This window comes from Molothrus aeneus, chromosome 2, assembly GCF_037042795.1.
Source record: "Molothrus aeneus isolate 106 chromosome 2, BPBGC_Maene_1.0, whole genome shotgun sequence".
NCBI lineage: Eukaryota > Metazoa > Chordata > Aves > Passeriformes > Icteridae > Molothrus > Molothrus aeneus.
Window position 1 is genome coordinate 1,969,805 of NC_089647.1, and position 13,893 is coordinate 1,983,697.

The following is a 13,893-nucleotide window of genomic DNA, read 5'->3' on the forward strand; positions in this document are numbered from 1 at the left end:
ACATCTAAACCCAGGAATAATGCAGTTCTCAAACACATTTATATACTTTTTATGATGAAACAGTTCCCAATCAAAGGCAAGAGCTCCCTCTAGACAACAGCTGGGGAATTTTTTCCAGACTGTGTTTGAAGTGAACTTTGAAGAAACCAAAATAAAGGTAATGGATGTAGGAAGCACACAAGAACAGTTGTCACTCTTCTCAGAAACATGGGACTCTGCCCCTAGGAATTATGTTGTGAAAGAATCAATGGTTTGGGGAAAAAAAAAAAAATCATCATGTTTAGTTCTTTGAAAGGATTTTTATCATATTATATGGAATTTTACAGGTCTTTTCCCAAAACTAAGAGATCCTTACTCCTTTTCCCTCAGATTTCAGCCCAGAATTAGAAATGCTCAGGTCTCTCCCCAGGATTTCTCTCTGCTTAGCATTGAAATGTGGAAAGCAGAGATTGCTTTGAGAGTGTTGTGCCAGGGTCAGATTGGCAGAATCTGTCTTTCAGGAGGCAAAGGGTAGAAATTGGCCTATTTTTTCTAAAGAGGTAGAGACTAGAAGAAACAGGGCACAAGATTTAAATTACCTGGGGCAGCAGTTTTGGAGCAACCTTAATTTGTTTCACCTGACTTTAAAGACTTCCAGCTGTGCCAGGAATTGCCTGGATAAAGCTGCTTCAGTGCAAAGGAAGAGTTTTTGTGTCCCATCCCTCAGGACTCTCCTGTATTGGATCCCACACAAACCTCTTGGTGTCCACATCTCTGTAAGAACATCACATCCTAAAGATTTCCTACAGTTTCCAGAATCTTTCTGAGGAAACAGTTGATTATTCCTTTCTCTGCATGAATGCAGTGTGAAGTTCTAATTAAAAATTATTTTTTCTTCTCCAGGACACTGCCTGCATTTTTAAGGGGCATTTTGAGCTCTTTATGTCACCCAGTTTATTTGCACTTTTATTAGGAACATTGTCCTTCAGGTGTTGGACTCCTTTCTCTTTTTAAATACCTTCACTATTCTCCACAAAAATAGGATTGGAGATGTGCCTGCAAATTCTTAAGAGGAAGATTATAAGGCTCAGTCAAACTCAACTGAGCAGATCTGTATTCTCCAACCTGTTCCTTCCCTAATTGATAACAAAACCTTGCTCTATACCAGTGATATTAACTTTATAAACCTCCTCATTCTACTTTTGCTGAAGATATCAAATATGTCAAACCCTTAAAGATGTTTAGTACATTATTTTGGACTGAATATCAAACTACTCCTTTTTGGGAATGTGGGAAGTATTTCCTAAAACTACTCTACGTCAAGAAATACAGTTTTTTACATGTGATATTGCTTATTATTTGCATTTTAGTTTGCATAACTGAGCAAGTTCCAGTGAACTCTTCAGTGCTGACACAAACCAGAGAAGAAATACTAATATCAACTTACAAGCTGGTTTGAGGGAAATTCTAGACAACAATTAAAGCATCCATCACTGATATTTTCACATAGCTATTTACATGTCTAAATCAAATCTGAGGGAAACAGTGATTTGAAGAAAATTTTCTCTTCAGTAAATTAGTTTGGTTCTGATCACTGAAAAGATTGAGCTTTTTCCAGTTAGGCTGCCTCTAAGCCATATATTTATCTGTCTCAATAATATGTAAAACACAAGCATTTCTCACCATCTTTACAGAGTCCTCTTCTTCTTTCAAAAAGGAAACTCTTGGATGAGATTTCTGTTCACGAGCAGAAATAAATCTTCAATTGACCTGTTTTCTAAATATTGAAATCAAAATGGTTTTATATTGCTGCCAAAAATTTTGCCCATAAAAATTTTACCCATTTTGTGTTAATGACTGTCAAAATTTTCCATGTTTATGGCCTTAATTTACAGCAAAATACTTCCCTACCACCACCACCCCTTCCAGTTTAGCTACAGAGAAAGTGTTATGGCTATAGAGGGTATTTGGAACCCTGTTTATGACCCCCAGAAGACCCTAAATTGCAAAACACTGCACTGAGAATGTTCACTGCAAGCACTTAAATGAGGAAGTGAAACTAAAGTGTTCAAGGAAATGCTCACAGAACTTTAGGATATGATTTTCCAGCTGAAGCACAGGGAATTGGGCATCTCTGCATTGCAGAAAAGCAAACTGTACACAGAAATTAAACCCTTTTAGCTGGTGAAAAAACCTTAATTTGCTGAGCTCAGAAAAAGGATTGGCAAAAAACCCCAGAAGCACAAGGAGATGGTTCTGGTTAACAGACAGCAGGAGTGCACTGACACGCAAGCCAGCAATTACAACCCAAAATATCCACATGCCTGCCAAAAAATGATGTCAGGCTTTGGTGTTTGGTACATATCAAAATACCCCTGCTACCAGAAACAGAGGCACGTATGTGTGAGCTGTAAATGAATTTCCCAACTTAATAGGGCCACACACCTTGAAAATAGGTAAAGGAATGGTCAGCATCACAGCATACATTTATGTGCAGTAAGATTCTGTTTAAAATGTAAACATAGATTAGAGTTTGGCCTTTTTATTTGCTTTTACACACCTGGAAAAGATTAATAAGCATTTAGTTTCCATTTTGTGGAAAAAAAAGATCCTTCTACTTCAAGTAAAGAGTTTATAACCAATTATGTAGAATAGGGACTACTTTTAACAATACAACTTTATGAACAAGACACATCTCTCTTGTTATGCACCGAGTTTAAGGGGATGGGAATTCCCTCAGTGTAAATAATGTTAGGAGGCTAAAAAGATTTAAAAATATGAGGAGCCATCAAGACATTGTTTCTAGAGGATCCCTGAGAAACTACACTAAATTCAGACTGGGGTTTTTAAAATTCTGTGGGTATTTTTCCTCTTCCCATGTAGGGCCACAGCTCTCATTTGCTTTTCCCTAAATGTTCTGAGAAAGGAAGATTTAGAGCCAGCCTATCTTAAGGCTCCTGAATTGATATCAGAGCTTAAAACCCAAAAATTTCCCTAATATGGTTTTGACAGCATAGGCCCATAGCATAGGCATGCTTTAATCACTGAAATCTTTCTGTACACTTAAAAGGAATTTAAATGTACATTCACCCAGGTCTGATAGGCAAATCCAAATAGTCTCTTCACAGGCAATTTCAGCTGCCTCGATGGAGAGATAACAGAATGGGAAGGTAGAAATCAGCTCATTCAAGAGACAATGGGCTGCAGACGTAAGACAAACATTAATCCAAAATGCAGCAACGTAGTGGAAAGTCATAATAGATCCTGAATAACTTCCTTTTCCTCCCACACATCCAGGAGCTGAGAAAATATTGAGGGGAAGATGAGAAAATTCAGAGTCATTTCTCTTGAGTATGGAGCCAAGGCTGTCTGCCCCTTGTCTCCCTCCTCCCAGTGGAAAAAAGCTCTGTGACCATCTCCTCTGCAGAACTGGGGAGCATGAATCACTGCTGTTGAATAATTCCCCTACCCAGACGTTTCTAAAGGGTTGCCAGCTTTGTGATTCTTTTACTGCCCTGCCTCCAGCGATTCCTGTACCTGTGAGAGAGAAGGAAACAACTGTGTTGCATCTGCGGGTGACTTTTATACAAGAGTCAGAGCTTAGCTGGGAAAAGAAGGCAGCCCATTCCTGCACTGTTTATGCAGTCATTTAGGATCCCAACCAGATATCTCTGCAGCCTCCTGCAGAAAAGGAAGCAGATTATCCCCCAGTCTGGCACAGACTGGATTTTATGGAAGGTAAACTCACAAACAAGGAAAGAAGAGGCTCTACCTTCCTTCACCACCTGTCCCTGTTGGGTTTGCACTCCTTGTTGAAACATTGCACCTCACAGTGTACTCACCACCTGGCTGTGTTGCAAGCCCCATAAAGTAATAAAAAAAGTGGTTTTCAGAAACAGGATAATGACTTTCAAACACAGGATGGTTACACAAATTGCAAAAATAGGACTGTCCCTTTTTCAAAGCTCTTGACTGAGGATCTTTTTCCTAAAAGGTTTCGTAGGCAGTGACACCATGGAGCTAAGAATGGAAATAGCCACAATAGTGGTTACAGCTGTGCAAGTCCTTCCCAATCCTGTTCACACAGAAATTCGCTGCCTTTCTGGGGGATGAGCCTCATTCACACTCCTCAAGGAAAAAGCGAGTAACCTTTGAGTAACCAGGGACCTCTTGGTGAAGAGTCACTTCATCCTGAAAACTGCCATGACATCCTTTATGCACAGTTCTGCCAGGAAAAAAGGAAGATTGGGGTTCAAACTCACTAGGGAAGAGAAAATTGGGGAAAACACCAAAGAGTTTTGGTCAGCTCCTCAGAAAACGGTTGAGCAGCCTTTGAACTGTGGATTTGCATTTGGGGGGTGTGCTCAAATACACCTCATTGGAACATGCTGGAATTCACAATATATCCTTATGAAATCTGAGCTTCTAAAAACTGGTGAAGGTCATGCAGATTTTCCCAGGGATCTTTTGTTCTGTCTCAGGAAAAGGAACATCCTTTCCACCCTCAATGTGCTGTACCTACATCCGACATCCTCCCCTCATAAAAAATCCCATAGTGGGGAAAGACTACACCTAGAGTAGGAAATTAAATCATGCCCAGGCATATTCCTGGGCACTGGTGATGTGTTCATGGAATTAAACTGCAGGACCCGCCAGTGACTTTTTGGTCTTCACTCTCCCAAATGACTCCTGGTTTAGGCAGGGCACATTCAAAACCTCAAAAGCTCAGATAAATCAGCTTTTTCCATTTCAGAAGAGTCATGGTGGAAAAAACTGTATGAAGCTGAGGTCTGAACAGCAACCTAAGAACTTTATTGCCCTGTGCAATTTCATGTATAGGTCAAATATACCCACAGTTGTAAACCCTGCGTTATTATCTTTGCATGACAGGTGGGAAATTGATAATCTAAAAGACAGATTATCAGGGAACATTTCACCCTGAAATAGCCCTGTAAATCTAACAGGCTGGCCAAGGCTGGACAGGAAGGAAAGTGATGAAGCAGGTTATTGGACAAGGATGTCCTGAGTGCTTGATTGCCACTATGATCAATGCATCGTCCTCCCTTCCCTTCAGTGTCACTGCCTTTATGCTGTGCAAAAAGTTTAAATTATGCACAGACTCTGCAAACAAATGAAAAGAGACAAATCTAGTAAGAATTGAAAATCAAGATGTGTGCTTCTGAAAAATACATGCTTTTCTGTTTGATTATGCTAATTATAATGGGAATCAGAATGTAGGTTATTTAAACCCTTCACAGGAGTGACAGCAAAGATATTTGTTTTAGTGCAGCTAAGGCAAATAATAATAATTGAAGAAATACCTTGTGCACCTGCTGATCTCACATAGCAGATGTCCTGCCTTTCATATAATAGAAAATAAAAATGTAGGTTTAACATAGTGTCATATTTCTAAGATAATCTCAAGTCTAAAAAATACAAAGGTTAGTGATGGGTAAAAATCAGCATCAGACTATCCTACATTCCCAAAATTTCAGACAATCACAATTTATAGTGAGGTAGAAAGAACTAGAGAGCACGATAAGTTTTTTCCTTAATGAAACACCAATCTGCTGGCTTGGAGGATCTGGATATCTCTCCACAGGGAATATTGGAAGGAACAATAGGGAAAATGTGAATTTGCTATCAAGTGCAGTTATCTAGGGAGCTGCACAAAATCACATTGCCCTACAGCACCTATGAGGAGTGGACTTCCACAACAGCAAACTGGGCCTTTCTCAGCTTTGGAACAACTCAAGATTTTAAGTTTGGCAGTTTCTTTGGCGATTTAGGAATATTAGGCAAAGATATCCTTTGAACAAGAATGTTTAGTGCATGTACATCACGATCCAGTGTTTGCAATCCTAATTTTACATATATCAGGAAAAAAAAATCTAGAAAATTTCCAGTATATATTAAAATTTCCTGGCAAATTGCTATTGAAAGTGCTGAGGAGCAATGATAGGACCATCCCAGTGAAATGCTTTAATCCTGTATTTCATCTGTATTTCCTATGCATTTACTTTTGAATTTTAATAATTGCAAATTATAATTCAGTACAACAGAGGGGACAGATACACTTGTTGAAAATTGTGCATAAGAACAGATATACAGCAGACATTTTGGGCTTTAATAAACTAGTAGAGAGACCTGCCAAAATTACCAGGCACATGGGGTTTATTTCTGAACAGCAAAGACAGCTTCAAGAGTTTTGAAGCCTTTCTGAAGGGCTGAAAAATGCAAATTCATAGTGAAGAACCAACAAGCCACTTAAAACTTGGTTTAATCAAAAGGAATTGGCGCCAGAAAGTTCAAGAGTCTCACAAAACATGCAAATCCCTCCCTTCATAACAAGGTAAAGTGGATTCTAGAAAGAAGGATGTTGGAGAAGGGAGATACTTTGCTAAATTTCCCCTCTTCTTTCTGCACCCTGATTTTACCAGTGACACCCTTTCCAATCTTGGCAGATATGTACTCTGAAAGTCCCTCTGTACCCCCTCCTCAAGGCAAAAATAAAATAAAACTGAGAATGAAATCCCTCTGAAATCAAGAGGGCTGCTTCTATTTAAGTTAACAGCTGGTGAGTAGCAGCATGGCTATCGCATCTTGACCATGATAATTTATTTTTTACTATGTGAGTCTCACAAATACAGATACATTTTATAGTTGATTACTTGATTAATCATCTGAACTTATCATTTATCTTATTTTCTATCAGAGTACATTGTAGTCCAGCATCCAAGCCCTTCTTATCCAAGTTTCTGCACTGCTCAAAACATAGCCATATCACTACAAGACATTTATGGAATTTTACTCATTCAAAGCTGAATTCCCCTTACACTTCTGGCACTTTGCTGCCTCATTTCACAATTCTCAACAGCCTGTGTGTCTCCTGGTGGATTACTGATTTTGCTATTTCTGGGGAGAGTTTTTTTGGGAAGAGAGATTCCTCTAACTTAATATTTAAAATAACATTGGTCATTTTTATGATCCTTCAACCAATTCTGGAGCGCTGAACTAGTTAATTTTAATAGCTCTTTTTAAATCACATTTTTCATTACTCCCAGTGCCTTTCTCATATAGTATTATTTATTCTAAGCAATATTTACTTAAACTCCTGCCATTAGATATCTTGTGAACATGGACAGAACATTTGTTACTCATCTCACATGAATTTAAAAAAAAAAGATTTATATTAAGTGGCTATTTAAATAATATAAGATGAATCCAGGAACATCTTCCAAGTACTCTATGGACAAACAGATTTATAAGGTGAAAAAAGGAGAGCACAATGCACCTCTTACAGCCAAAAATTCTACCTCAAACCAGATGGATGCAGGAACCTCATTCATAAGCCAATAATCTTTTTATTGCCATAGTTAAGACTTGTGTCTCCCCAGTTTACAGTCAAGAGCTCCAGAGTTGCACTGCTCTATTTTGGTCTTCTCCCACTTCTTTTTGATTTTAGATGCTCTCATGGTTCCATCACTCCTGTTATATCCAGCTTTTTTTGACTATTATGTTGGGTTTTTGCTGTAGCTGTGACTTATTACTCCTGGCTGCAAGGCAGGAAGGGATGGGAGATGCAGAGGTGGCACTTTTTGATATTGCTGGTATTGCTGGACAGACTTCCTGAGGGCAGGGCACAGACCTAGGAACTGACTGGGGTTTTAAAGAAAGTCCTGTGTTATTTTTCTTCTCTTAAAGATTCTCTCTCATCCATACAATTCTTGACCTTCTAATATCTATATGGATATAATATATCTGTACCTTTAATATACAGAATTTGTACTAAATATTAACTCTATATTATTCCCTATTCTTTCAAACTTCCACACAGGTCAAAGTCACCCCTATAGATACTTGCTATTATTTCCAGTCTGTTATTTTGATGGATAAACTGATTCCCCAAGTGATCCCCCTCAATGGACAAACCAAATAACCATAAACCTCAAAAGACAGAATTTGAAGGTTGAAGAGCAATTGAATTGGACATTTGGACACCAAGAGAATTTATGAAGTGATTCATGGTGTCTTGAAATGGGCAGATCATAAAATCAGAACCTTATGGTTTCACTCAGAACTTTGGATTCCTATTAAGAGGTATTCATATTAATAGGTATTCACATTATATGTACATAACTCTTACTGAAATCCAAGTGGCACAGCCTTTCTGAAACCTCAGAGCACTAATCCAGGAACATATTATAAAAAAAACTTGACCTGGATTTCCCTTGGAGAATTCAGCTTTGGTTTATGCCTCTGATTCTTTCCCTTTTGAACTGGTATTAGTAAACATATTGGACCCTTTTGAAGGCTTTTCAGTTTTTCTTCCTTTTTTCACAGCATCTCAGACTGGAGGAGGTTGAAAGGCACGTCTGGAGATTTTCTCCCACCAGAAAAGATCTCCGCGTCTGTTCCCCATTTGCCTTTTAATACCTCCACAAAATGCAAACTCCAGTAGCTCTCTGGGGAATCTCTTGAAGTGTTGTCCTCTCTTACAGTAAAATGTTGCTTGGCTGTGCTCAGAGGGAATTTGTGAACTTTAATTTGCATCTATGGCCTCATTTATCCCTGTCTCTGGCAGGGCTGAGGTCTCACTCCCTCATGTTCATCCCCCCAGGTTAATCCCCATGCAGAATATAATTTTTATGGCTGTTTTCTAGGTTCACTCCTCTAAGCACACAAGTACTGGGAGGACCAGAAGTGAACACTTCACTTCAGGTAACTTTTCACTGTGACAATAATTCTGTTGGCAGCAGCTCCTGGTCCTGATAAGGTTATTTCAATTCTTTGTATTCCTGTGGAACCAACGGTCCTGACTGGATCACTGCTGCTCAAGGGGAGAAACACGCAAAGAATCTTAATTTAGTAGCTAGACATTCTTATTCTACATCAAGATCCCAATGTTCAATTCCCAACTTGCAAGTGTAGGCAAAATATGCTTTTATCTGTAGAAAAATAGGGTGTAGTCTGGAGAAGGTGAGTAATTCACTGATGATCAGTCTTGGCTACAGTGATGAATATTTATTGTTTTCCCTTAATAACTGTTTTTAAATAATCTCCTTCTTGCTTTTGATGATTCAGTTCCAGAAAGAACTCAACTGCTTTCACTTCACTTATTAATGATGGACAACAGTTGTTTCAAAAATTATTCAACTGCTTTACTCAGTTCTGAGATTATGGGCACCCTGTTCATACACCTCCAAAAATTCCCCTTTTCTCATTAGGAGTTTTCACATGACTAAAATAAAACACTGGTGAATCAGAGCTCTTCTCCTCAGTCTGCACAGTTTTTGATATACTCAGTCTATACAGAAAGCATTTTCATTATCAAGTTTAAGTCCCGCCTTTCCAGAATTCACTTAGGTGCTTGTGTTTATTAAAATACAGTTGTTAAATTAATTTGTTTTCCACAGAGATAAAACAATTCCATATTTCCATCATGTTTAGAAAAAGAGTTTTCCACTAAGAACTCTGCAGAATATTAGGGCACGTTTTGACAGTCCTGTGCCCTTTTAAAATCCTCACCTAGACACAGTTCCCTCACAGAATCTGTATTCTAAAAGCAGAATTAAAATTGCTGTTTCCTATCTCACCTGATATCTCAGTTTCTTTTCCCTCTCAGTAAAAAGTTCAGGGGAGATAAATATCTCTCAAAAATATTCATGCAGGAGCAAAGCAAGAAAAATCTCTGGCCATCAGATATCGCCACAATTTTCTGCTTTTATTTTCTGCCAAATAAAGGACATTATGTAAGGGTGTGTTTCAATACCTTAGCCTCTCTAGGAGGAGAACTCTACAAGATGAGTCAAAAACTTTGGAAACTTTTTGAAAGGCTTCCAAAAAAAAAAAAGCAGTCAGAGCAACAGTAGCATTCAGGTAGGTCTTGCATGCTCTCATACCTACTGTAAAGATGATTACACAGATACTGGTTCAATATCTTTTTTTTTTAATTAAATATTTAGAAAGTCCAGAACAGCTCTTTGGCTGGAGAACTTATTATCACCGAGTACTAATGAAGAAAGGCTTGTTTCAATTTTAATTAGGGTTTGGTTTAGGTCTCTTTGTTGGGTTTTTTTTACACTAAGAAGACATGCTCCTCCTAATTCTACTTATTCATTCTATTCTTATTTATTCTACTTACACTTATTCAATGAGGCCCTTAAGTATCTGCTTTGTTTTAAGTGGGTACTTAGAGGCTTTCTCAAATAAGACCAGTTCCTAAATGATTAAGCACATGCCAAAATAAACTCAGAAATCTGTAAGCTGGCATCATATATTTGGTTTAGCTTTTCAGCACAGTGCATGGAATGAAGAAAACGCTTCTCCTTTTCTGGTTCCACTCAAGTCCCACTGCCCAGCACCTGAGGCCACAGCTGTTTTACTTTTCCCATCAGTTTTCTCAAAGGATTTTTCTGGACACTCCTCATCTCCTACTTTGTTACCCCAGAGCAGCTACAGCCACAACTTCCTATGGAGAGATGGACTCCTTTTACCCCAAACATGGATTATTTTCCTTCCACAGTGGAACAAAGGCCTTGTTAGGCCTGGCTTTAGCTGCAAACCCAAAACTGTGGGTTTGAAGTGAGGAGAGGATGATGAAAGAGCCAGGTTTTGATGAAAGGGAATGCTGATTGTTATTTTCAGCCTTCCTGGGCTGGTTTTTCCAGATTCCACCAGGGAGCACTACACTTGCCAGGGCTGATCAGACACTGTTAGGCTGACACTGGAGATCCCTGCAATTTCTTGCTACCTACACTACTTGCTATTTAAATCTCCTGAAATATTTCAGATCAGGAATAGAACAGGATGAAGATTTCAATCTCCATATATCTCTTACCTCTTTCTTTGAAGGTGGAAATTTCAGTTCTAGTGGCTGCTGTGAATACAATATTTTATTTGGGATTTTTTTTTAACTATAAAGCACGTCAGTAAAATGCTTTCAGATCTACTTTTCCTAGTCCAAACTCATTGCAGCCCAGAAATATTTTAATATCTATAAAGCACATCAAACTTTAAAGAAATAAAAGTTGAAATAAGATGTAAAAATAAAAGGAAAAAAAATCATACCAATGAAATTAAGCCTTAATTTCTCACTAATTCTTTCATTAATATTAATCCCACAATTTATCTTCACAATGTCTTAATTCCAAATAAAAGTAATTCATTTTACCAACATTTAAATGTTTTTTTAAAAATGAAAATAATTGTTTTTAGGAAGATGTAATCCATGGTGTGTTTTAATTGCCACTGATAAAGTAAAGCTTATAAAAACCCCCAAAGATTATTTGTAACATCTTTCAAAGTATTTTCTAGAACACAATTTCAACATCTTAGAAGAAAAAGTAATCCAAGCTAAAATGAGATTTTGCTTGAGTTTTCCATCTTTTTTCTCAGTCACCTTCCACTGAGCTAAGCCACATTCTCGGTGTGAATTTACATTCACTGGATCTTACAAAGAAGACTTAAATGACTTGATTCAAGGCAATAAAAAAAGCAGGTACAGTCCAAAAAGCTTTATTTGTTGGACATAAAGAGAAGGGAACTGGGGGTCATAATTTAAAAAATAGGTTTAAATTCTCTCACAAGGCCATTACAGTTCATAAATGCTCCAAATTCTGTCCTGCTTCAATAAAAACCTGTGGCTGTTCTACACATGAAAAGTCTACGTGGAAAATACACGTCCCCATTACCTGGATTCCCACGTGATCCACCCCTAAACTTGGTTTAGAATCTTTTTAAGAGAAAAAAAATTGAGAAAAGGAAAAAACAAAAGACTGTACCTTTTTATCCTGAAAAGAAATTAAATTTGCATCCACAGTGCTTGGATTTGCATCCAAGCTTGAACAATTCAGAGATAGCCAGTCAGCCATATGCAAATACCCACAGCAAACTGCCCTGATTTTTAATTTTCTGAGATCTGTTTTATTATTTCCTGATAATTTCAAAACTCATGGATAACTTAAGGCTCTTCCCTTCATTTTATAGATTCTAGTGGCTGACTGCAGGAGGTGGGAAAGTGGCAGGCAAAAACACCAATAGCAAGTTATTCTTATCCAGGTACAAGAAAATCTAAAATATTATATACAGAAAGCATTGTAAGCATTTCAAAACATCATAAGAACTACAGTTACCTTTAAAAAGAAATGATTTTCAGAACAAGAAGTCCAAAAACCCCCTGAATCCCATTTAATTGAAAACTGCTCAATTCTAGAAGCAGCTAAATTCTGTCCCAATTTATAGGAACTGGAAGGAAATATTAATTCTGCTTCATGAAGTCATTTAGTAGTCTTCACTTGATTGCAAATTCTTCAGCATTTCAAAGACAATTTTAAAAAAGAAAGAAGTACCAGCATTTCTAATTCCAGTTTCTTTCATTTTAGGGCTTGGGTAAGGGCCAGGTAGCAGAAATACTGTGCTTTGCTTGGACTACCATTCCCAAGAAGACCAAAAGGACCTGTGAGAAAAAGGAGTGGCAAGTTTTGGGGAAAGATGATAATTGATTTAACTTCCAAAAGCTGTGTGAGCTCCCTCTTTCAGAGCAAGAAAACTCCACCTAACTCCTCTCTCTTTTTAAAGAATAGTTCAGGAAAATAAATACTGCCATTAGCAACAGAGTTTTTAACACAACAAAACCCAAAAAAACTAAACAGGAAAACAAAAATTAACTTGCTCAGAAGATGCAAAACACTTAAATATATTTGTGATGGAAAAGTTTTGGTTAGAACAATTTTTATGGAATTTCACTCGTGCTTTGGGATACAAAAAACACCTGAAGGCCCCAGACCTGATCATTAAGTACCATGTGTGTGGTGTGGACAGAGGATAATGGAAAGGAGTTAAGGGAAAAGGTTATTCATACTGCCAGTAGTCAGCCTTGGACTGGATCAAAAGATAATAGAAAATACTGTGGTAAAAAGAAACCAACAGCTGTATTCTGGGAAAAGCCTAAGGAATACAAACGTCAGAAAAAGAAAAAAAAATGTACAAAAGAGAGAACTGGGAATTCTGTCAGTGATATCTTGGAGGAAAGTGAAAATGTGGAAGTGGTGAAGCCACCATGAGGTTAAAACTCTGGAAACATTCATGTCTGCTTTGGCCTGGCTTTCCTTGTCAAGTGCCTTTTCCAGAGGGAGGGGAGCTCCTCCCTGCTCCCCGTCTGCGGCTTTGGACCGACCCTTCCAAGGAAATGCTCAGAGCTGCTGCTCTGAAACCCTGCAGGGAGGAGGGATCCGTGCCTCAGCTCTGCTGTGCTCATGGCATGAGGCTTCCCAGCCAGCAGCCACCTTCCTATCAAGTGCAAATTAAAGCAGTCTCAAAACAGAACTGGTTTATACTGGTTAAATGTTGCAGGAAACAGCTAGAAAATAACCCATTAAAGCTCTCTCTTGTTCCTGTTGCTGCCTGATTCTCCTCAACTTTTTGCTGGGAGATAGGAGTGCTTTTAGCCCCAGTTGCTCTCTGGAGTTCAGTGATGACATTTATTTCTCCCAGGAATTATGCAAAAACTATAAGTGCTCCATTTAGATAAGATAAAGAAACTTCAGTGTTACAGAATTTCAGTTCTAATGCTACTTTTAACCAGACAGAAATGTCATTTTCCAGCTACCAGGCTTCTTCTTGGAAGTTTCCTAAAATTCCAGCCAGAAGCAAAGCCTAGCATAGGGTTTTCTCCAAAGTTCTAATGTGTGGTTGCAGTCAGGGAAAAGACATAGCAAAAATAAGTGAATAAAAATGAAAACAGGGACTATTTTTGCAAATAGATAATATAAAGAAGTAAAAAGAATATTTCACAAAACTAATTCCAAGTAATAGAATTGTCAGTATTTCAATGAGGCAAACCACCACAGTTTGGGCTCTTTGATCATTAATCATGCTCATTGTTTCCTCAAGGCAAAGATCATTATTTCTCAA